Source organism: Somniosus microcephalus, chromosome 2 (genome assembly GCF_052327205.1).
Source record: "Somniosus microcephalus isolate GS21.2 chromosome 2, FLI_Smic_1.0, whole genome shotgun sequence".
In the NCBI taxonomy this organism is placed as follows: domain Eukaryota; kingdom Metazoa; phylum Chordata; class Chondrichthyes; order Squaliformes; family Somniosidae; genus Somniosus; species Somniosus microcephalus.
Genome location: NC_140988.1, coordinates 96,215,349 through 96,239,228, shown reverse-complemented (window position 1 = coordinate 96,239,228; position 23,880 = coordinate 96,215,349). Strand labels below are relative to the sequence as shown.

The following is a 23,880-nucleotide window of genomic DNA, read 5'->3' as shown; positions in this document are numbered from 1 at the left end:
GGTGCTGGTGCTGGTGGTGGTTGCTGAAACTGCTTCTGCTGCTCCTCCTACTCCAAGTCTTACTCCATCCAGAAGAAAGAAGCAGGAGTGGCACCCATAATAGGCAGAGAAAGCTGACCAAAGGGGTGTAAGGCAACTAAAGTGTAAAAGTCACGATCGGGAAGCTAGAAACACTTCTGGTAACCCAGACAGCAAAAGATCCTGTGATCCAGGGAGCTGCAGCTGAGAGCTCCCTTTTATACAGCTTTAGGAACTCTTGGACGCCAATTCTGCTAGGCTTTGTTTGTGGGTCTGTTTGGGATTTGGAGTTAAAATGCAGTGGGGGATGGTAAGAAATCATTGGAGTGTGACTTTGACCCTTTAATTAGGATCCCACTTGCTTGGGGTAGGCACCTGACATGCAGCCAGAGACATTTTGGAGGCGGGAATGGTACAGCAAGGTGCAGGGAGGCCCCAGAAGCAATTTTAACACCCCCCCCCAAGCCTGCACCGTTCCCGCTAGGCGGGCTGGGTTAAAATTGGTCTTTAAATATGGTGAAGGAATTTCTTTATCTTCACCTATAAGTGGAAGACCATTTCCACTTCTGCTCAAGTGAAGATGTCTAGCAACTTTTCATTACATCTCAATAATCCACTTTTTCAGCCTCTGGTTTTTATATTCCTAGTAGCTTTGTTTTTTAAATTGCAGAGAGGTTTTAGGTGATTTGAGGGTTTGTTAGCAAAGAGTTCAGTTCTCTGATCTTGATTGGCAAAAATTAGGGTTTGCTTTTAACCTGTACAGTAATATGTTTCAGTTTGTATTGACAAGGTGAATGCTGTGCACCTTGGTGAGCCATGAGTGGTCATTTCCTGAATCAGGCATCTTCTTTGTGGTCCAAGTAATAGGGAGGCCAACATTTATCCTTCAGCCAATGTCACTTAAAACACAGTTTAATTAGTTATTTATCTCATTGCTGTTTGTAGGACCTGGCTGTGTGCAAAGTGGCTGCTGCATTTCTCTACATTACAACAGTGACTACACTTTGTTGGCTGTGAAGCACTTTTGGGATGCTGTGAAAGGCACTATATAAATGCAATTTCCATTGTATTCTACATGTTTTCAATAGAGCTAAGAAGATAGGGATCAGGAGTATAACCCCTAGTGGATTCCTTTCTCCCCACCTTACCTAAAATGTGTTGATTTGTAATTTACAATGACAACACTCTTAAGGTCACTCACCCTGCATTTCTCCCTTACCAGATCGGCTGGGATGAGCTAACTCAGCACAGAACGGGACTTTCCTGACTGAACAGCACCTATGCCAAGTTAGCCACAACACACCATTCTTGAAAGTTTTATTTTTTGAGGTAAGCAATCATCTTCAAAACAATGTTCCTAATATTTTTAATGAGTTTTTCTATCTTCCAGAATGCACTGTGATCCCTAATATGGATTCCACACTTCAAGCTGGGTCTTGCTATTAAAATTTTTCATTTAAGGCTCACTGTGGCTTTTTCCCTCAGGGCATTCTTCCTATTTATAGGCTACAATACCGGCCCCACTTCACCATCACTGTTGCCATTTCTGTTCTTTATTGCTGTTACGTTTATTCACTTGTTGAAGTCGATGGAAATAAAAATTGGGAGAGAAGTAAAACGGGCTGCCAAATAGCTAACATCTGTTTTACAATATCGCACAAAGTCAAAATGACCCCCGTTCTCTCTTCACAAGATCCCAAGTTGTGGAGGCTATTTGATCCATCTTGATCGATCCATGCAGAAGGCCCTACTGTCCCCATTGTTTAACTAATTCTGCCTCCTTTGATTCTACTACCCCTTGTAAGGGTATCATCTATGACTTTGGAACATAGGAACAGGAGTAGGCCATTCAGCCCCTTAAATCTATTTGCATTGGGTTTCTAATTCCAATTCACTGATGTAAATTAGAAACAGTAGTGGTCCCACACTGAATCCCACTACTTCCCCACATCCCAACATGTTTCCTCGACCAGGTACCCATGCTTTTCCTGTCAGCTGAGATCAGGTTTTACTCTAAAAGGATGATATTAACTCTGCCCGCCCGGTGGAACCTGGGCAAGTAAGCAGTAAAAATTGCCCATGGCACTCACTCGCTGACGCTCTCCACCGATCCCGCAGGCTACGATTTTAACCTGCTCAGAAGGACACCCACTGCAGATTGGGCTCTGATGACATCACTGAAGCCCCTGCTGTTTTAACTGTGAGGCTCAGTGGGGAAGTGGTGGTATCTTTTCTGCCAGGCCAACCTAGAGGGAAGAGGAATCGGGGCCAGGAGAATCCCTAAAAGGTAAGTGTTATTATGACTGCCATTTTACTTACCTTGGCGGGTCCGTGGTGGGCAATGTTGGTGGCGGGTCCTGACCGCGCTGCTGGCTTCATCCCGCTCTGTGAAATGACTTTCCATTGATAGGGTTGGTTAAACCCGCCCAGCGCATTTCCCGGGCTAATTAGAGGAAGCAGGTGACATCATTTGATGACGCGTCATTAACCGGTTTCCTTAAAGGGACCATGGCCAAATTGATTTTGACAGTTGTGCTGTCAGTGTTCTACAGCATTGAGGTGCTGAAAACACTGACAATGACTGCACAAAGGTGCAGGGCTGCACCCAGGTTCTCCGATGACTCCCTCCATATGCTTATGGGGAGCGTCAGAGCACGCAGGGAGGTCCTCTTCCCTTCCAATGAGCGGAAGACACCTCCCCAGGACACCAACACAGCCTGGTTGCACATTGCACAGGCGGACACAAGCAGGGATGTCGTCAGGAGGACCTGGGTGCAGTGGTGCAAACCTTTCAATTGTCTCATTAGATCATGAAACGTTAGTACAAAGCCACACTCACCTTCATTCTGCTGTGCCTCTCATCACATCCCCATCACTCTGCCTTTCCTACCCTACTCCTGCGCATCCTTACTCACACCAACTTACCTTGCACCTCCACCCATCCCTCTCTATCTACATTATCACATCCCCATCTCACTAGCCACCCCTCACACTCACCTTCATCCTAGTGCAATCATACCAGCTAACAACACACAAGGGTAGTCACTTGGCTGTTTTATCCACTGTTCATGTAAAGTTTTGGTTAATGTGCTGTCAAACATTGATACCTTTATTTTCAACACTTTGCATACTTGGACAGATTTGTGTGCACCTTTGGAAGTGGCTTAGAGAGTTGCAGTGAATGGTGAGACATAACGGTACCCCCCACACTGGTGATGAGTGTGAAAGGAATGGCTTGGAACATGTAGGGATGCTTTATCATGTTGGTGTGGAGTGGTGCCAACCTGGCGCATCATGTGGCAGCCAGAGTGTACAGCGTCAAGTGCTCGGATGCTGATGCCATGTCCTGTGCAGCATCAGGTGATTGCGGAGAAGATTGGTGTTGTTGTTGGTGCTGCTGGTGTGCGTGGTGCTGCTGATCATAGTCGGATTCTGAGGACCAAGTTGAGACAGTATAAAGGGCACCCATGTTGATTGAATAGATGGCAGGTGAAGTACTGATGACAGAAGCATTCTGTCAATGGTGAGAGAGTTCTTCTAAAGAGTTGATACTGGATGGAGAGTGGAAAGTGGAAAGCCTGCCGAATCTGTGCTGGAAATGGACTGAGAAACGGCTTGTGGCTGAGGAAAGTGAAGATCTGTCAGGTGGGAGCTTTTACTGTACATTTTAAGCTGTCAAGTAATCAGCTGAAGCAATGGCCACTGAACTCCTGCCTCAGGTTGACAGATGTGGTCCCCAAACAGTGTGGTTCCCATGACCATGAAGTTAAAGTGAAAAGTTAAAAAAGCCTGTTAATGATCTGTCAACTAGGCAATAATGAACTTAATTGGTCCCCTGCCACTGCCTGTCGGGTCTGTCAGTGCTGAGTGTTGGGAAAGGTGCATGGCGGTGGGTTGACAGCGTCACTTTCCCACCTACCCACCACAGATCGCGCCCGCTAACCCCATGCAAAATTCCAGCCTACTTTTTTAAAACTTTGCCTGTGGGGCTGGAAGGAGTAGGAGTACTCCTCTGGGGCCCAAAAGGGAAGTTCAGGGCTCTCCTGCCCCAGGCTGCTCCACCCCACTCAATTTTCCTGAGTGCTGGGGACTGTTCCTTGGATCCCTGGTCAGTGGCTTCCACCCGCCTGACATTGCGCTCCCACCTGCTGGCTAGCTGTCGCTTCCCACTGGTTTCAGGTGGGAAACTGATCAGGGGGCCTGGAGACGAGGCCCCGGAGTTAAAGTCTCTCGGGCCTCGTGCTGCCAAGGTCGGGATGGTTTGCTGTCTGCCTCAGCCGCCGCTCACCCCATTCCTACCCCGTGTTGATATTGGGGCTCAAATTTCCAGAGCTTTGAGCTTTACTAGTAGTCTTTCATATGGATTTTATCAAATGCCTTTTTGACTTGTCATGGGATTTTCCACAGTCCTGTTGGGTTGTCATTTCCTCAAAGAAATAAAGGAAGTTTGTCAGGCAGGAGGTTCCCCATCTAAAATTGTGTTGACTGCTGTATACTAGGTTATTGTTGTGTACATACACCTGGAATTTATGCAGGGATTCTCCAGCGAGAGATTGGTGGAATCCACCCCCGGGGCCCTCCCAAAAATAGTGCAAATGGCTAAAAAAGGTCTTTGATGCTGTTTTTCTGGGGGTTCTACCAATCTCCCACCAAAGCTGCAGAAGGACATTGGGATGTCCAACCAATACAGAGCAGCAGTCAACAAAGTCAATAGAATGTTGGCCCACATAGCAAAACTAATAGAATATAAGTCAGAGGAAGTTGTAATCAAATTCTGTAGTGCTGTGTCCAGTTCTGGTTGTCGAGAAACATGTAAGGCACCACAGCAGTTAGGGAACTTAAATTCAGTTAATTGAATAAATCTGGAATAAAAAGCTAGTATCAGTAATGTTGATCATGTAACAACCAGATTGCCATAAAAACCCATCTGGTTCACTAATATCCTTTAGGGAAAGAAATCTGCCGTCCTTACCTGGTCTGGCTTATATGTGACTCCAGACCCACACCATGTGGTTGACTCTTAACTGCCCTCTGAAATGGCCTAGCAAGCCATTCAGTTGTACCAATTAAAGGGCAATTAGGGATGGGCAATAAATGCAAGCCTTGCCAGTGACGCCCACATCCCAAGAATGAATTTAAAAAAAATCAAGTCCTGAGAACAATGCAAATAAAAGCAACAAGACTAGCCCCGAGTGTTAAAGGTCTGAGTTATGGACAAAGACTGGAGAAACTTTATGGGCCAAAATTGGAGCATGTTAAAAACCTGCCAGTGCCACTGTAGGCCAGAGTTAACAGTCGCCGAAATTAATGGTGCTGGCAGGACCGGGATATTGGTGCTGGTTGCTAATTAACATTAGCGCAGCACTAAACTTACCATGCAAGTCTGTTTTCATGGCGGTAGTCCCAGCAGGAGGCCCAATGTAGTGTGGCCATAGCATCCCTGGAGCAAGAACAGCCTTCTCTTAAAGCAAGGCTGTCATTTTAGAAAGCAGTGTCGCTTCCTTAAAGGGGAACTGCCTTCTAAAATGAAAAAAATATATATCATTTAAAAATAGGCAGTTTTTAGCCCTTACAGCTCAACTGCTTCCTGAAAGAAAAACATTAAGAAGAATTCCCAAATAGGAGTCTTCAACTTTTAAAGCTGAATTGCCATGCACACCTAAAATAAATGAGAAAAGTCCGACATCCAGTATTGGATGAGCAGCAAATTCCTCCAATTAAATATTGGGAAGACTGAAGTCATTGGCCTAGAAATTCAGTGGGCTTTGCGCCCAGTTACCGCCGAAAGAGGGTTTATGCGCCAGTGTAAGAGGGTGCGCTGATATTCAGCGCTGCGGTAATGGCGGCGGTAGCCGGTAGCGCTGCGCCGACACCGATGACGTCATCGGTGTGCGCAGTGCCCTGGTACCGCCCCGCTTCCGGCCCAAACCCCATATTTAGTTGCGGCCGCCTCTTCTGCAGCGGCCGCAAACAACGTTCGTGAAACACGGCCTTCATGCAGCGTTAGTGGGGCGCATAAAGGTGGAGGTGCAGCCGGCCGCTTTTTCGGCGGCCGCCTGCCCGCACCTCCCTCCCCGGCCTCCTACACCACCCCCCCCCGCGGCATTGGTGGCTGATTCCCGTGAGCCCGGCACTTCTCCATGGTGCCGGGCTCATTTGCCGGCAGAATCCAGCGGCGATCTCACGGCTGCAGGCAGCTCCTCCTTAAGAGAAGGAGGAGGCCTGCAGTACCCCAGCCTGCCGCACCGCATCGGGTGGCGCAGCGGCAGCTGGAGCGCTGAAATTCACTTTCAGCGCCCCAAGCGGAGGCGGGCACACCCTGGAATAGCGGCCGCCTTCGAGTTGGGGCGCTGAAACTGAATTTCCGGCGGGCGCAACTGGCTCCGCGCGCAGCGCTAACTTTTGGGCGTTAGCCTGCTGGCGGGCCTTAACTGAATTTCTAGGCCATTGTCTTTGGTTCCCGCCACAAACTCTGTTCCCTAGCCACTGACTCCATCCCACTCCCTGGCAACTGTCTGAGGCTGAACCAGATTGTTTGCAACCTTGGTGTCCTATTTGACCCTGAGATGAGCTTCTGACCTCATATATTCTCTCCTTCACCAAGACCGCCTACTTCCACCTCTGTAACTTCGCCTGTCTCCACCCCGGCCTCAGCTCATCTACTGCTGAAACCCTCATCCATGCCTCTGTTACCTCTGGACGCGACTATTCCAACACTCTCCCGACTGGCCTCCCACATTACACCCTCCATAAACTTGGGCTCATCCAAAACTCTGCTGCCTGTATCCTAACTCGCACCAAGTCCTGTTCAACCATCACTTGTGTGCTCACTGACCTACATTGGCTCTCGGTCTGGGAACACCTCAATTTTAAAATTCTCATCCTTGCTTTCAAATCCATCCATGGCCGCACCCCTCCCTATCTCTGTAAACTCATCCAGCCCTACAACGCTCTGAGATCTCTGCACTCCTTCAATTCTAGCCTCTTGCACATCTCCGATTTTAATCGCTCCACCATTGGTGGCCGTGTCTTTAGATGCCTAGGCCCTAAGCTCTGGAATTATCTCCCTAAATCTCTCTGCCTCTCTACCTCTCTCTCCTCCTTGTGGCTTGGTGTCAAATTTTGTTTGATAATCGCTCCTGTGAAGTGCCTTGAGATGTTTTACTATGTTAAAGGTGCTATATAGATGCAAGTTGTTGTTGTGTATGTATGTGGTTGTGTGTGTATTGGGTTGTCTATGTGCGCTTGTAATTGCGTATGTCACTCTGTATGTGACTGTGCATATGTGTGTAGTTATGTGTGTATGTGGATGTGTGTGTATATGGTTGTTGATGTGTGTATGTGTATGTGTCAGTGCATGTGTAAGTATATGTATATGTGTATGTGGTTCTGTATGTTCATCATTATATTTGTACTCAGACACTCTGGCAACAAAGGATCATAGAAGTGTTTTTTTAGCTGTTTGAATGGTTCAGAGCTAAAGGATGAATCAGTGATCTTTCAAACCAGACATCTTTAATACCCAGTTGTTTCTCAGACAAACCATTTTCCATTTATGAATGGTCCACATGGAATTTCAAAGTAGGTAAGCAGACTGCAAAATATTTTTATAGCCCATGTATATTCTGCTGGAATACATTAGAGACTACCCACAGATATGTTTACTTTGTACTTTAGATGCAAATCCGTTTTAGAAAGCACAGCACCACAGCACAAATGCTTATGTAAGAGCTTTGTAAACAGATTATCAGGTAGCTAAATGTCTGCATTTTAGCTGATATGTTTTTCTGGGTTACACCAGTTGGTTAAGACAAAGACCCCGATATTAACGGGGAGGCGGGAAGGGTGTGGGTGAGCCTGGTAGTGGGTGAAGAACCCGACAAGGCAGGGGACAAGGATGGCAGGGCCTGATTTAAATAACACTGCACACTCAGGCCTGACAGCCGGCCGGATTGACTGCCTGGCCAACGGACAGGAGCAGAAATTAGCGGCAGGAGGCCGCAGCCAGGGACCCATGGGGACATTCCCCAGCAGTCAGTAGGTGGGGAAGGCTCTGGGCCATGATCGGGAGGTGGGGGTGCCTGACAGATCGGGGTTGGGGAGGCTGAAGGCCTCCTTGTGAGTCCTGCGGGAAGCACTCCTGCACCTCCTGGCCCACAAAGAGCTCAGAAATAGGCAAACTTGTAAAGCTTACCTGAGCCTCTTCTGGCCAGTCAGCTCCTCCCATCAGGTTGCTGGTGCCGGACAACACAGCGCGGGACTCCTGTGGTGAGGTTAAAAATAAATCGCAACGCCGATGACATCATCAGGCCGTGACTTTTGCATGTTAAGTAGACCCCTGCCTGCTTTTAGCGGGAGCCTTGTCCAGGGCCAGAATCGCTGCTGTAAATATTACGACGGTCGGGAATGGGGTCTGGTTACTCAATCCCATATTGTAACCCCCCTGCCCCCGATCCTCCTGCTCATCAGGGGGGCGAGGGGGGTGTGGGGAGGCGGTGAGGGGGGCAAGGCATGAGGGGATTTAAAATCGAGCCCAAACTATAAGTAAACCATAAAAACTAGGAATGTCCCAGGTTAAATCCTTGGTCCTTGCTAAGTTCATTCATCTTAGGTGCAGCAGCAGTGGGGCTATTATAATTGGCATCAGTACCCTTGTCCTAGGGAGGGGAAAATCCGTTAAGATTTCTGCTGGATGTGTGCAAATGTGAGCTACTGAAACAGCTCAATGTTTTTTTATGAAGCTTCTGTTGGTGGAGTCCACGCATAGAAATTAAAAAATGAAAAACACACAACCCACATGGATTGTTGGGTGAGAACAAGATTGGGCTCAGCTGTGATGCCCCACATGATCACTAGTCTGCCAGCACTCAAGGGTATATTTTGCTCATCACAAAGCCTGGGAAATAAGCATTATCCAGCACAGTGAAAAGGCAAATAAGCAGAGGCATGTTCCATCTGGTCTCCACCCACTTTATGTCCCCACTTTGAGGGGTTTCCAGGTGACATGATGGAGCCTGCATCTTTAATAGGTGCTGGCCCAGCAGCCCCACGTTAATGAGGTGGAGGGGGTGGGGGCGTTCCCAGCCTCCTGCCTCATCTTGTGCTCCAATATATCAGTGAAGAAACCTGATGCTGCTTTCCAATTTTCCCCATAATTTTCAGGGCAAGGCTTAGCCAGGGGTCGGACCTGTGCCTGGAGTCTGACTTGCAGGACAATTGCGTATTCCTGCTTCCTCACAGAGGCAACGCACATCAGGCGCACTGTGCCTGCCGGACACCCAGCGCTAATCCACAGTGGAAAAACTACCCTTCGTCGTCCATATTTCCACGTGATGAACGGTCGTTTGGGCAAGTTACTGGAGGGTGCCCGTCAAGGAGGCAATGCAAGAGGAGAGCAGAGAACATTGGTGGAAAAGGGGAGAAAAAAATTAAAATAATAAAGAAAAGGAAAAAGTCTGTCTTTCTTGGAACTGATGCATATATTTCAGTCATTTCTATATGAAAGCTAAGTTCATTACAGTTAAATATTTATGGCTTGTACTTATAGGGATTGTATATGGGAGAAGTCTGGAGGTCAAGTGAAACAGAGCTTAAGTCAAGACTTATAATGTAAACAGAGACATCTGTTTATGACTTTCCCTCTGGGTTGTAGGAAACATATACACTGCAGTTAATGGCTGTCCGTTTTTCTTGGCACAAGTTAACGGTGAAGTCCCTGCCAATAAAGCACTGCTTTGGGAATAAGGTTTGCATGGAGCATTCCATTCAGTGTGACCAGCGAAAGACTTGTGTGAAAACACAGTTTTAACTCTCAATGAATTGTGCAGAAAGCAAAGCTCAAAATCTAATTCAGATCACTCACTTCTATTTTAAAAGAGTAATGTATTAATATTGTTTCCAATGAAATAAAATAGTTTCTTTTTGTTGTGGATCTTAGCTGAATTAGTGGCTGCAGTAATCTGCAGAAGCACTTTGGTTTGGAATTAAGTGTAATGAATGAGGATAAGGCTTCAGTGAAGACATCAACATCCTGCAGATCAGCATCTCCTGTCTGCACCCTCTCCAGCTTCTCTGAGTAACAAGCATTTGTATTCATTAAAATGCTGGTTACATTATCTCCTGCAGCTAACATGGAAATCAACAGTAATTGTAGTCGCACAATTGTCCATATTAACCTATTGGGCCAGAATTTGCTGACAAAATAATGGTGAGATTATGCTTTATGTGTGAATGGTACAACTTCAGGCACGGGGCAGATGTGCGGTTAAATGTCAATATGTAAAGGTTGCTGTCCGAGTTGCGCTGCTCCGCCGTTAGTTTCACGAAAACAGCATTTCGCTGTCTGTCTCACCATTGACATGCGTTGACTATCTTGGAGTTGCTGTATTTGTGCGGTAGATATGAATTAAACACGTGGCAGATATTTAGGGCTCATAATTAGTAGTGTAAGTGCTCTTTTAACGATGCGATAAGTGTGAATTACTGCCAATCAAACTCTCTGGCACTGAAAATTAACTATTACAAGTGTGGAGTCTCATTCCTTCAGATTTTGAATTTTTAGGGGAGTTTTTTTTTCTTACTTTTCCTTTCTGTCTCTTCTCTCTCCCTTAAACCAATCTTTCCTTTTCTCTTTATTTCTCTTTCTGTACCTGACTTGACATTGAATTCACCCCTTTTAATTCACCCTCCTTCTCAGTTCTTCCGCTGTTTATTTCCCAATCTTTAAATGTATTGGTTAAGGAGATACCTTGTTGGTTGCCCTGTTCACTCAGGTCCAAGATGCCCTGTTTCCCTTGTTGTGACGTTATCAGCTTGCATTTTCAGCAACTTTGTGGGCAAAAATTATTTGAGCTGAAGGGTGCAGGGGCAAGTCTAACTAACGACAGGCGTGTCGGTGCGATAGCGGGCAACAAACGCTGTCTGATTTCAACAGGGATGCCTCATTATCATTTTACTCCCGGGTTTCGCATCTCCACTGCACGTGAGCAGGAGTGATGTGAACCCGCATGACGCGATTTCACCTCGACCATTTCTGTCACCCTGCAGCAATGAAGTACGAGTCTTTCCATCTGCGATGCTCAGGGAAGCTGACATGCTGCTTATCCCACTTCACAGATGCCATTTGGAGGAGTTGTGTGAATTGTATTAAGTGAAGTGGAAGTTGAGAAATGGAATCAAGGAGGGCAAAGGCTGCGCCCCGATTTAATGAGGCGTCTCTGGACGTACTGCTGAGTACCATTAGGGCGAGGAAGGAGGTCCTCTTCCTCAGCAATGGTTAAAAAAAACGACTGCCACAACAAAGAAGGGATGCCTGGAGGTGGGCCAAGAGGTGAACAGCAGGAGTGTTATCGTGAGGATGTGGAGCCAGTGCAGGAAGCGTTTCAGTGACCTAATCAGGTCAGGAAAGGTGAGCAAAGTTGCAGATTCACCTACATCCTGTAGTTTACCCCCTCACACTCTATCTTGTTAGTCGTACTCTATTTACATCACTCCTCACACCTACTTCGCTTTTAGCAGCACCCATCGTTCCGTTTCAATGCACTTCCTCACCTCCCCCTTCCTCCATCCACCACTGCCACTCACCCCAATCCTGATGCAATCTGATCCCATCTCAGTCAGCTCCCCCGATACTCAGCACACGTCCTCAAATGCATGCCAGTGATACTTGTGATGCATCTGCCTGATAGTCACCCTCACCGAATGCACTGCATTGGCTGAATGGATGCATACATACCTTACAGACAATCCTAGGTCTATCATGCCCCCTTGCAGGAGAAAAGAGCGCAAAATACAAGGGAGAGGACCAGAGGTGGGCCACCACAGATCATGGAGCTCACAAATGCCAAGCAGGAGGCAGCATGTCAGCCTCCCTGTGCATTGGAGATGGAAAGACTTGTACTTCATTTCTGCAGGGTGACAGAATCAATCTCTCCGACCCACATCTCCTGCAAGACTAAGTCATCTTGACTTGATTTCAGCTATGATTGAAATATGATCACTTTAATCCTGTGCATTTCAATATTTCTACATTCCCATGATTAAATCATATCTGTCTCTTTCCTTCTGAGGGTGTCCTGTCACAGGATACATGTGTACCAGACACCAGCGCAGCATGTTGATGGGTCGTGTTAGAGAGTTAGGTGGGATGTTACCTGGTGAATCACAAGGCACAAGTGAGCACGAGCAGAGAGTGGTGGCAGAGACAGCTGAGGAGTCCATGTCGGAGGGCATTGTCCGCTCCAAGCTTTGCTCAGCTGGACAGAGATGCTGAACCCAGGGAATCATCAATGAAAAGGAGATTGCTAGAGGCTCAGCAGCAAATGTGCGCGGTACTGAAGTCCTGCCGGGCACATTTTCCACAATGTCACAGAGAATGGAGGAGTCCAGCTCAACCATTTGTGGAGTGATGTCGCAGGCTATTGCGAAGATGTCTTCTGTTGAGAGAGTGGCCTCCTTTGTGGAACTTGAATCGTGGCACACTGTGTCCCTGCATGCCCTGATGGTGGCCCTGCAAACTATGGATGCCAACATTTCTGCCACTTTAAACAATATGACAGTTAAATTAGCCATGGGCTTACAAGGTGTCACTGATCTGCTCCAAGTTGCTCTCCCGCAGAGAGGCAGGAGTGATGTACTGCTGGCCCAGGAGATGGACGAAGGTGATAGGGGAGATGAAAGTGCAAACTCCTCTCAAAGCATTTGCACATCTCACCCATTGCCCCCTCCCTCAACCAGACCCGACAAACTACCTCCTCCCCTGCTGGCCCAGTCTGCCCCTGCACAGGTGCAGGTGGAGCAGTCTTTGGTGGGGCCACACGGGCTCCAACACCCAGAGGTTGTCGGCCGTGAGCACCTCAGAAGTCAGAGTAAAGATCAGACCAGCCTCTCTGCTGAAGCCACAGAGATTGAACCATGCAGGAATGCTAGGGAAAGAAAAAGAAGCTTTGTAGTTCACTTGGATGTTTATGAAAATGTTTTGTTGCTATCTTTATTAACTCACATAAAATGTATTACTTTGCACCACTTTCCTGTGTTCCCTATTCTTGCATGGTGAGTGGATTTTCAGTTGTTTGGTGCTGAATGTGAAGACATGAATTGACTGAGACCAATTGGTGCATGTGCAACAGGTGGATGGTTAGTTACAGGACTGCTTGTATAAGTGGGGCGGGAGGGAGTGGGGGAATGAGATAATTACTTTGGTCCAGTGAGAGTGACTAACCGAACCTTCGGCCTATTAGGGCATCCTTGGCATCCTGAGCAGCAATGTGATTGGTTGGTCTGGCATTGAGTGCCCCACCTTTCTCTTCCTCCTCCTCCTCCTCTTCATTGGAGTCATCATCAGATAAGGAGTATTGAGAGGCTTGATCCTCCTACTCAGCAATGATAGAATGAAATCCCTTGCAGTTGACAAATGCTCCTGATTGCTCTGGGGCTGCTCGGATTGCCACGTGTGTGCAGTTGATGTCACCCTGTACCTGTGGGAAGCCAGCCAGAGATGTGAATCCCAGTGCACGCTCATTCTGGCTATTATCATCATAGAGGAAGTTTACATACCTCCCAGCCCTGGCAAACTATCCATCGTCATCTGCTTTGTGCATTTATGTGCAGCCGACTGCGAGACCCTCGCTATGTCTCCGGTAGCGCCATAAAAGGAACCAGAGGCAAGAAAATTGAGGAAGGTGGTGACTTTCACAGCCACTGGTAATGTGTGGCCACCAGGTCCAGTAGGCAGCAGGTCTTCTTCTAGGAGGTTGCAGATGTCTGTGACAACCTAACGTGACAATTTCAGACTTCGAAAATATTGCTCTTCTGACAGTTAAAAGAAAATGAGCCTCTGCCTGTAGACCCTGTAAGATGGGCAGTGCCTCCTGCGACCTCAACCCCTCTGTTGCTCTCTTCTCTGCTGGCCACCCGCAGTTCCCTCCACAATACGCCCTTACTGCTAATGATGCTGACTGTCTTCCTGATCTGAAGTCCAATCTAAAGCAGTCATGGTGCCACCCATCGTGATATTCTCTGTGTGAACACCTCCAAACTGTATAACTAAGTCTCTCACAACAAATACTCTCACCAAACCATTTCCCAGAGGGAAAGCAGCTGTGAGCACTGACCCTTTAACCTTCTCCATGAAATGCCGCTCAATCTCGTCTCCATTTCACTGGTGAGTTTCCTGAAGCCTGGAAACCCCATGCAGGAGGCATTAATTTCAAATTTCTGCCAAAATCGCATGATAGGAGCCTTTTAAATATTATAATGATGGACCTGCCTCTCTGGAGCAGGATACTCAGAGGCCCCGATATCCGTCGTGGTAAAAACGGAAATGGGCGCTTGCGCGACTGGTTAGGGTCGCATTCCGCGAATTTGACAATTTAACTCCAGCCCCCACCCCGACCCTCTCGTGCCTGTCGTGCCGGGGTTAATATCGAGGCCAAGATATATCCACAGGAAAGAACAATATAAATGTCATAGCTGATGCAGCTGAGACAGTGTGAATTGAGGTTAGGAGTAGTAAAGAAAAGAACCAATTTATTGGTTGTTGTTATCAACCTCCCGGACTGGAGCGGGTGGGCAGGGGAAATGCTTCTGCAGAACTTAAAGGGCTGTAAAAAGGTCAGAATGTTAATCCGGAGAGATTTCAGTTTGCCAGATACTGACTGGGAAAAACTGAAGAGGAGTGGATCGGGCCAAATCCCCAGGTGGGGCTAAAAATGGCCCATGCTCTCAGTGCTCCTGGGGACACTGGTACTGGCTGTGTTTCAGCCCAATACCACTGGATTTTGTGGGGTCAGGTCATTTAAATAATTTAAGTATGCTCCCTGTGTGTTTTTCAGGTGCACAGCAAGTCCTGTTGTATCTGGGGTGGAATCCTCGATGCAGCAGCTCTTAAAGGGGCAGATTTTCCACTTGGGCATCAAATCATGTCTTGGGTGGAGCTCTTCAAGGAGAGTCAGACAGGGAGGATTGTAAAGGCGCTTGCACGCTGTTCCAAGAGGAGGAGCAAATAGAGAGAAAAATGACAGATTGGAGCGGGCTGCAATTTGATGTAAGAGCACGGTGCATGAGAATGACATCGAATATACAGCACAGAAACAGGCCATTCGGCCCAACCAGTACATGCCGGTATTTATGCTCCACTCGCGCCTCCTCCCATGCCTCCTCATCTAACTCTAACAGCATAACCCTCTATTCCCTTCTCCCTCATATGCTTATCTAGCCTCCCTTTAAATGCATCTATACAATAAGATTCAAACTTAATGTCCCTCAGGAGCAGCATGTAGCGCTTGTCCAAGACTGTGGAGCCGATGGGGCAGGGATCGGGCGGGAAAGTGGAGTTGAGGTCGAAGGTCAGCCATGATCTTATTGAATGGCGGAGCAGGCGCGAGTGGCCGTATGACTTATGCCTGCACCTATTTCTTATGTTCTTATGAGAATCTCAGTGCTGTGGAAGGGATTTTCTCAAATGCAGTATTCCTTGGAGCAAGTGACCTCTTCATGGACATCTGATAGTGAGGGGTAAAACACAGAACAGTGATCTCCTGCCACTGGGACCTTGAACACCAACGCACATGAGACTGTCATCTCCAGATTGGAAAGACTTGGAGATCTTTTGAAAGAGCAGTGACAACAGGTTTTGCCTATATTGGAGACGACCCTCAGACTGTTCTCGTGCAGCCTGCTACGCCTCCACCAATGTTTACCAGCACCAATGGCACAGCTTCCGATGTTCTTGTAGCAGATGGCACACCTGGTTCTATGCTGATCAAAAGTTTGTGAAGCCAGTTCTTCATTGCCATTTCCAAGTAGGCTCGCCAGGATTTGCAGCACAGTGGGCATAATGGCAGTTGTGGGCGGTCTAGCTGTGGTGTCTGCTGATGAGCCGGGCATGCCTTCTTTTATCTTGTTCCACTTCAATCATGAAATACTAAGGTTGGAACACTTCACAACCAATGCCTATCACCAATTGTAACTTAACTTGCCAACCGCCAGGAATTCTTCACTTAGATGCCTTGTTGTTTCCTGAGTTACCAGCCAGGAAATTCTTCAGAGCTGCTCTTGCTCAGCCGGCGTTACTTCGCTGGAAGTACGGTGGAAACCTTGTCTAAGAGTAACTAGCGGAGTGGAACAGCTCCGAGGAATTTGCCGGCCACTGTGAAAATTTGTATAAGCTCCCCTTCCCCTCTTTTTTCAGCTCTTTCTGTTCTACTGAAGTCTTCTAAATGCTCCAATTATAGTTGGCTTTCGGGCAAATTAGCTGACAATATTTAGCTACTTTAGGTTCCAAATAAACATTAGGGTAAAGTTTACGAATTCAAAGCTCTATGCCAGGAGCATGAATTTGTAAAAATAAATCCTATTACATTTTGTTACGAGAAAAAAAAATCTTTCTTCTCATCTTATTCTCTAATTTACTCACTGGTACCAAAACATATACGGAACAATTTACCACGTCTCCTACTGAAAGTAAAAGCTAAAGGCTTCTCATAATACACAGAAATACATAGAGGTTACAACATGGAATCAGGCTATTCCGCCCAGCCAGACCGTGTCGGTGTTTACCCTCCTCACGGGCAAGTAGTTCTAATCACATTTACCCACATTGTTAACCTTAGCCCTATTTGTGAAGACAAAGGGCTGAATCTTGGGCGGGCTGCATAGGCGGGAAGTGGCGGGGAGTGGGGGGGTTGCGGTGGGGACCGGAGTTTCTGTTGGGTAACCCAGAAGTTCGAGTTTCCCCGAGTTTTGACTCCACAGCGTGCGTAGTTTTGCTTTGACAGGTTCCCTGCCCTAAAGTCAGCCTGATTGACGGGCTTGGCTTCCAGTCGGGCGGGGACGGTTGGGTTTAAAAACTGACATACCTTGATGTAATTTTGTGATCTAGTAGCCAATAGTGCGATTGTGGGCACCCACTGCCCATATCATCAGGCATGGCAGCTCGAGGCCTGCAACATGCTTGAGCAATCCGGCACACCCCAATGCACCCGGCCAATGCAAAGGGTGCTCGGATCCCCAATACAGTCTATGCACAAGATTCATGAAGGCCCAAAGAAAATTAAAATTAGGGGTCTCCCCATAACGTGGCTGCAGCACCTGAGCAGCGCTTCAACCACACAGTGAGCAGGCACTGAACGGGAGTCCCTAATAAATAAATGAACAAATTCTCCCTTTCGAACTGTTCCCCATGTCCCTTGGGTCAACCTGGTCCCCTTTACTTCTTGGCTGGCTGCAGGTGCCTGAAATCCCAGCATCTCCTGCACTACGCGTTGGGAGTTCAATATAATTATGCTGATGAGTTGACCACACATTGTGGGGAGGGGAGGAAAGCGCATCCCTCCGCAGGCTCTCCAAGCAGGGGAACAGTGCTGGCCCCAGCACTGCCGCGGGGACCACATTATCAGTCCCGGAGTGTCCAAGTAAGCACCACTGATGTCCAAGGAGTATTGAATTTATTCTGCAAAATCGGAAAGTCTGACCTTCAGCCAGCCATCACTACGGCCGGAGTGGAAGTGACAGTGAGCACATTCCAGTATTGCACTGTAGCGACACAGTAAGGAGGACGATGCACAGGCTACCTCGTATGGGGAAAGAAGCAGAGCACATTTATAACACTTTGACATTTGAGTTAGAAAGTCTTAGAAATGACTGAAATTGAAATTTGACGAGTACTTTGTGCCGAAACATAGTTAGCTCAATGAAAGGGTAGTCTTCTACCAGTGTGGTCAAAAAGCAGGAGAAACTGTAGAATTACTTGTCTGAAATCTCTGTGATCCGGTGAACGCTGCTTGCAAATTTGGCTTAAGCAAGGATGAGCAAATTCGATACAAACATCTGATGCCAAACAAGAAATTGATAAAGCAGTCTACCTGCATTTTATCAACCAGCGACATTCAGCTCCCGGAGCTATAAACTGGTAATCAAGTAAGACTCGAGCTTGATGGCGAGAAAGGTTGGAGAAGTCCTGCTGCAGTAAGATGGGACTCTCAGATCTTGTATTGTGCAGACGACCAATGATGCTAACCACATGAAATGGAGATATCTGCAATTCATTTCAAGGACAAAGGAGGGTCGGTTAGATCAATATTTGTACTCTTATGATTTCACCATCAGATAAACCTGAGCTTGAAGATACTGCTGTCAGTTGGCACCTCTTGGTCAAGTACCCAATCCAGGTGATAGTGCGCTGCCACTGGTACAAACACAGAAACATCAAAGCTCACAATGAGAACTTCCAGTTCTTGCATTCTGAGAAAAACAACTTGTTATGGATACAGATTAGTTACTAACAGTAACAGATCATAGATTTATACAGTATAGAAGGAGGCCATTTGGCCCATCATGCCTGTGCCGGCTCATTGAAATAGCTATTCAATTAGTCCCACTCCCCTGCTCTTTCCCCATAGCCCTGCAAATTTTTTTCTTTTCAAACATATATCCAATTCCCTTTTGAAATCTCATTGCTTGTTGTCAGAGATAAAGTAAATTTCACCATTTCTTTTTAGCTACAACATTGTACAGAAACTGAGTGCTCCTTTCCTGTGAGGGTCGAAGAAGACACAGGACCACCCCTGTTCTTATTTGCTGATGCCTCAGTTGAATTGATAATAGCCATGAAGAAGCCCCCTCTACAAACCAGCTTTCCCTACTTACTGAAGGAGAGTGAGTGGGTGTGGGAAGCAGCTGGGGGTGGAAACAAAACACAACTAGTTAAAAAAGACAGACTGATCAGTAAAAATACTTACCATAACAAACTAAAATAATGAATGAATAAAGACAACGATCAGGAAAATGTTCTTATAAAATTCAAATGAGAGACAACATGCTAGACAATACGTTAGATTTTGAACTTTATTGGCCCTAGCAAAGACAAAGAAAAGACTTTGTAGAAAAACTCGAACCCTTTTCAAAACTCGAGCTCATGACTTTTAAAGGAGATGTGTAGGTGGTTATTTTCACACAGCTTTTATGGACTGATGACAATTTTAATGTAAACACTGCAGTTGCCTTGATGATCTGCTCAGTCTTTTTTTACTTGTCATCTTTGATTAATGTCCTGTGGGCAACTTTGCTGCAACACTACATGACCTTTCTCTAAAGGTTGCTCATTGACAAGTTAGCAAGTGTGAGGAAATTCTTGCTCTCTCTTCTGCTCATTCTCAACTCCACTAGGTCTTTCGGGTGAGAGATCAATGCTGAGGTCATAGGGTAATGGACTCACAATGTCTGGGAATGATTAGTGCTATGAGGAAGAATCAAACTATTATTCAGGATTAAGTCACTGTGACTCTCCTTCTTGGGCTGACAGAAATTTCCCAGTATTAGTTTATATGCGGGTTACTGAAATATTTAGTTAAGTCTGGGAGACAAATTCCCTAAATTAAATTGACTTTTTGAGCAGATGTTTGGTGGTCAGCCTGGGTGTTTTTCTGTACTTTAATAAAACAATGCATCTAAGCCTTTGAGTACTAGCTGACCTTTGCAACTTTCAAACTACTCATTTTTTTTACAATCTGCCATCTGTTTTTTACTTATTGTAAATTGACCTCTTTTGATATTCTAGGGGTCACTATAGTGCTTTAAAAGGACTCATTTCATTAGCAATAATGAAAAAACAGAGAATACTATTTGCCAAGCAAAATGAATGTTTTAATCTATGAAAGCAGCTAATTGTCATTCTTCTTCACTCGTTCTATTAATTGTTTGCTGTACTGTATGAAATATGTATTGCTCAATTTACAATACACCCCCACAAAAATTGAGGTGAAATGACCTGATCATTCAGTTCATGAACACACTGCTTAGTATGGAACTGAGCCACTCGGATAAGAAGGGTCCCAGGTTTCATCTCCCGTCTGTGTTGAGCTTGAAAGCTGAGAGGTATTGTAAATACCTGAGTACCCATGGGCTAGTGTTCCTGTTCCTAATCATTATCTAGTGACTCCAACTCTGGCCTCCTGTGTATCCCCACTTCCTTCGTCTCACCATTGGTGGCTGGGCCTTCAGCCGTCCAGGCCCTAAGCTTTGGAATTCCCTCCATAAATATCTTCAGCTCTCCACCTCTTTCTCCTCCTTTAAGACTCTGCTTAAAACTTACCTCTTTGACCAAGCTTTTGGTCACCTGTCCTAAGGTCTCCTTCTTTGGCTTGATGCCAATTTTTGTCTGATAATGCACTTGTGAAAAACCTTGCGATGTTTTACTACGTTAACAGTGCTTTATAAATGCAAGATGTTGTTGTTGCTGGACATCTGTAAAAGTGTACCCCAGGTGATCGAATAGCCATCCATACTCACATATGAAGGATGGCAACTTGGTCTAGGTACTGGAGGGTGGCAGGTGCCCACGTAACCTTACTTTCTCATGAGTCAGCACGATCAGCAGAGGAGAAAAAATAATGCTGAACACACACTTAACTTAGATATATAATCATAGAATGATACAGCACAGAAGGAGGCCATTCGGTCCATCGTGCTTCTACGGCTCTTTGGTAGAGCTATCCAACGAGTCCCACTCCCTTGCTCTTTCCCCATAGCCCTGCTCTTTCCCCATAGCCCTGCAAACTTTTCCCTTCAAGTATTTATCCAATTCCCTTTTGAAAGTTAATATTGAATCTGCTTCCACCACCCATTCAGGCAATGCATTCCAGATCACAACAACTTGTGTAAAAAATGGTTCCTCATGTCGCCTCTGGTTCTGTTGTCAATCACCTTAAATCTGTGTCCTCTGGTTACCGATCCTCCTGCCACTGGAAACAATTTCTCCTTATTTACTCTATCAAAACCATTCATGACTTTGAACACCTCTATAAAATCTCCACTTAACCTTCTCTGCGCTAAGGAGAACAACCCCAGCTTCTTCAGACTCGCTACATAACTGAAGTCCCTCATCCCTGGTACCATTCTAGTAAATTTCTTCTGTACCCTCTCTATTTATATTTTGATCCTATCTTTATTTTCATCTGAAGGTCTTTTGTCTGCATCAATTCAATCCTTCTTTAGCAGGAAGATGAGGGCAGAGGATGCCCGAGAATTCTCTGTGATGCCCATCACCAACTGCCTGGGCCATGAAGGAGGCCAACACTGATAGGACGGTTGTGGAGCTCTCCGTGATGCCCATCACTAATTGATGGGGCTGTGAAATTCTCCATGATTTCCTTCACTGCAGTTAGTAAGAGGCAGCACCTCCTGTAGCATAAGACGGAAAGTATCACATTTTCCTTACATACAGCAAATCCCAAGAGCAAGGTACTCCACATATGAAAAGTGCCCTTCCTAGCTGTTTAGTCAAAAAGCTGAGATAATTTACTTGATTACCGATGGTGACTATAATCATTTCAAGTATTCCATGTTGTGAAATAGGTCAAAGTTCATTGGCCCACATAAAACTGAAAGATGTTTTATTTATTCAGTTGAAGGTCATCCTTGCATCGGAGCTTTTTACATTGTTTGAACTTTTGGTGAGAGAAATACATAACTATGATTGTGTAACTCACATAAACAGTATTCATTTTATTTTTTCGAGAAGTTTGCAATCCATTACAATACTCAAGAAGCCTCAACATATTCAGAAATTCGGGCCTCCACGGGTGAGTACGCATGGGGTACTCACCCGTAAGCCCAATGGAAGTGCCGGTTTCCTGCATGCACTGCGCATGCGCAGGAAACCGGCACTTCCGTTCCCCTGAAAGAAGGGGTTCAGAGGTCAAACGCATGTGCAGGAGAGGCAGCGCGTGCGCATCGAACTTAGGTTTTTTTTGCAGGTTTTCCCGGGAGGGTAAGTCTCCAGAAGTTAGACATGTAAAAAGCAGTCGCAAGGCCTGCTTTTTACAAGGTAAGTGGTGAATTAATTAAAATTAAAACATTTTTTCCACAGGTTTATTATTTTTAAATACTTTAAAGAAAGGTAAGTTTATTTTTAGCCCCGTTAGAAAATAAAATTATTTTTTTCAAAAATTTAAATTATTGTTTAAAATAGTTATTTCATGTAATTTATAGTTTATTTAAAAATGTGATGTTTTTTTAAAATTTATTTGAAGATTTAGTGATGTTTTGGGGCTTATAGTATTTATAAGTTTGACAGCTCTTCCTGTCAAACTTATGAATGAAGCATTCCCTGCTCCAATTGGCTCCCCATGGCCCACGTGATCCCAGGGGATGCATCGAACTAAATGCGCCCCTGGGATAAGCAAGCACTGCGCACCGGCAGTTAGAGGAGGCCCAGGATCGGAATCCCATGTGGGCCCACAGCTCAACGGCCGGCGCGCAAGTTAAGTGCAGGTCGGGGGCTTGCACCCGCGGGAAGCCCCCGACCCGAATTTCTGGGCCATTGTTGGTTATGACACTGCCCAAATTCACTACAATAAGCCAATCATTCCCCAATCATAATTGCGTGACTCAAAGTAAATTGAGTGCTGGGGTTAAATTGGATAACTCCCGAAAACAGGCATGCAGATCACAGTATGTGATTAACTCGCGCTTGTTCATTGCATTGCGGGCAGTACGTTAAGCTGGTGCTGCCTGTGTTTTAAATGATTTCTGCATGCAGCCAGGGCTACCCGCACTGTTCATTGGCTACACGCATCAGCAGGGGGCCTGATCGTGAGTGGCTAGCGGTACTTAATGGCAGCCTGCACCTCTTAAAGGGAAGGTGCATTGTGGCTGCAAGAACTGGTGGGAGTCCTTTGTGAATTGAATCTGTGCTATAAAAGATTTAAGAATGGCTGAGCATACGAGAGAGCATGCACCAAGGTTTTCAGACAATGCACTGGTGGCCTTGATACAAGACACAGCGAGAAGGAGAAACATCCTGTATCCACAGGTGGGGTGGCGGGAGGTCCTCCAGACATATGTTCAGGAGGCAGTGGGAGGAAGTGCCGGCAGAGGTCAATGCCAGGAGTATAGCTGACACTGACAGCTATTCAACCATGACAGCCACATCACCCAAACATATTGAAGGACACTCACTTACATACTTCCCTCTTTCCTGCAGGAGATGGTGGCGCATAACAGCAGGCAGCAGCAAAGAACTGGAGGAGGAGAAGCGTGCCTGAATGTTTTAACCCCCAAGGAGGAGAAAATGCTGGCCATTATGAGAAGGGGCTGAAATGATCGATGATCCTCTTTCTCTCATCCCATTTCTCCCTCATCCCAAAATCTCTTCTGACTTACATGCCGCAGAGGGTGTAAGCACGCACTTCTTGCTTTCTCCTCTCCCCTCACCACAACCCATCCCTTGTCCCTTTTTCATTTCAGATACCTAAGAACTGGAACCTTCCCAGTCAGTGGAGGAAGAGGAAGAAGATGGTGAAGATGAAAAGACACCATCACTCGATCTTACACTCGCAGCCGCCAGCTCAGAGACCGAAACTGCGCATATGTTAGAGGCTAGACTAGAGGAGGGATCTACACTTGGTGAGACACTGGTCACAAGTGTGCAGGAACCAGGGCGGGGGTGTGGGGAAAGGATAGTGCAGGTGCCAGCTTGCCAGAGGTTGAGGTTGCACACTAGTTCTGCTGCAGGGGAGTCAGACGAGGACTTTGATGGCCCAGGCTAGAGAAGAAGGCTGATGGGTGTACACAACCAAATACTTGGTGCACTGGAAAGCCTGCCAGAAAGCCTGCGCACAATGTCAAGGAGCATGAAGGAGTCCAGCTCCAACTTGGCACAGGGCTTTGCACAGAAATGGAATGGGTGGTCACCTCCTTCAGCACACCTGTGGAATGCACCATGATGCAGCGTCTGATGGCCGATGTCCCAGCTTCCATTGCAGCACAAACAGCTTCCACCAAAGGTGTGAGTGCTGCAGTGGAAGCTCAGACTGCTGACATCGTGGCTTTGGATACCACTGTACAAAGGGGCTTCCAGGGAAT

The 23,880-nt window shown here is 46.4% G+C and overlaps 1 long non-coding RNA gene across 2 annotated transcripts; it reads left to right on the top strand.

Moving 5' to 3' along the window:
* Window positions 1-1,221: 1,221 nt before the first annotated feature.
* LOC147122821 (uncharacterized) lies at window positions 1,222-9,865 on the top strand. Of its 2 annotated transcripts, none has more exons than XR_015081724.1 (3): window positions 1,222-1,347; window positions 2,086-2,305; window positions 9,181-9,865. It is a non-coding gene; the product is annotated as an uncharacterized LOC147122821 (long non-coding RNA). The 2 variants fall into 2 exon arrangements; XR_015081726.1 differs by having other exon boundaries at window positions 1,223-1,347; window positions 2,137-2,305.
* Window positions 9,866-23,880: the final 14,015 nt, after the last annotated feature.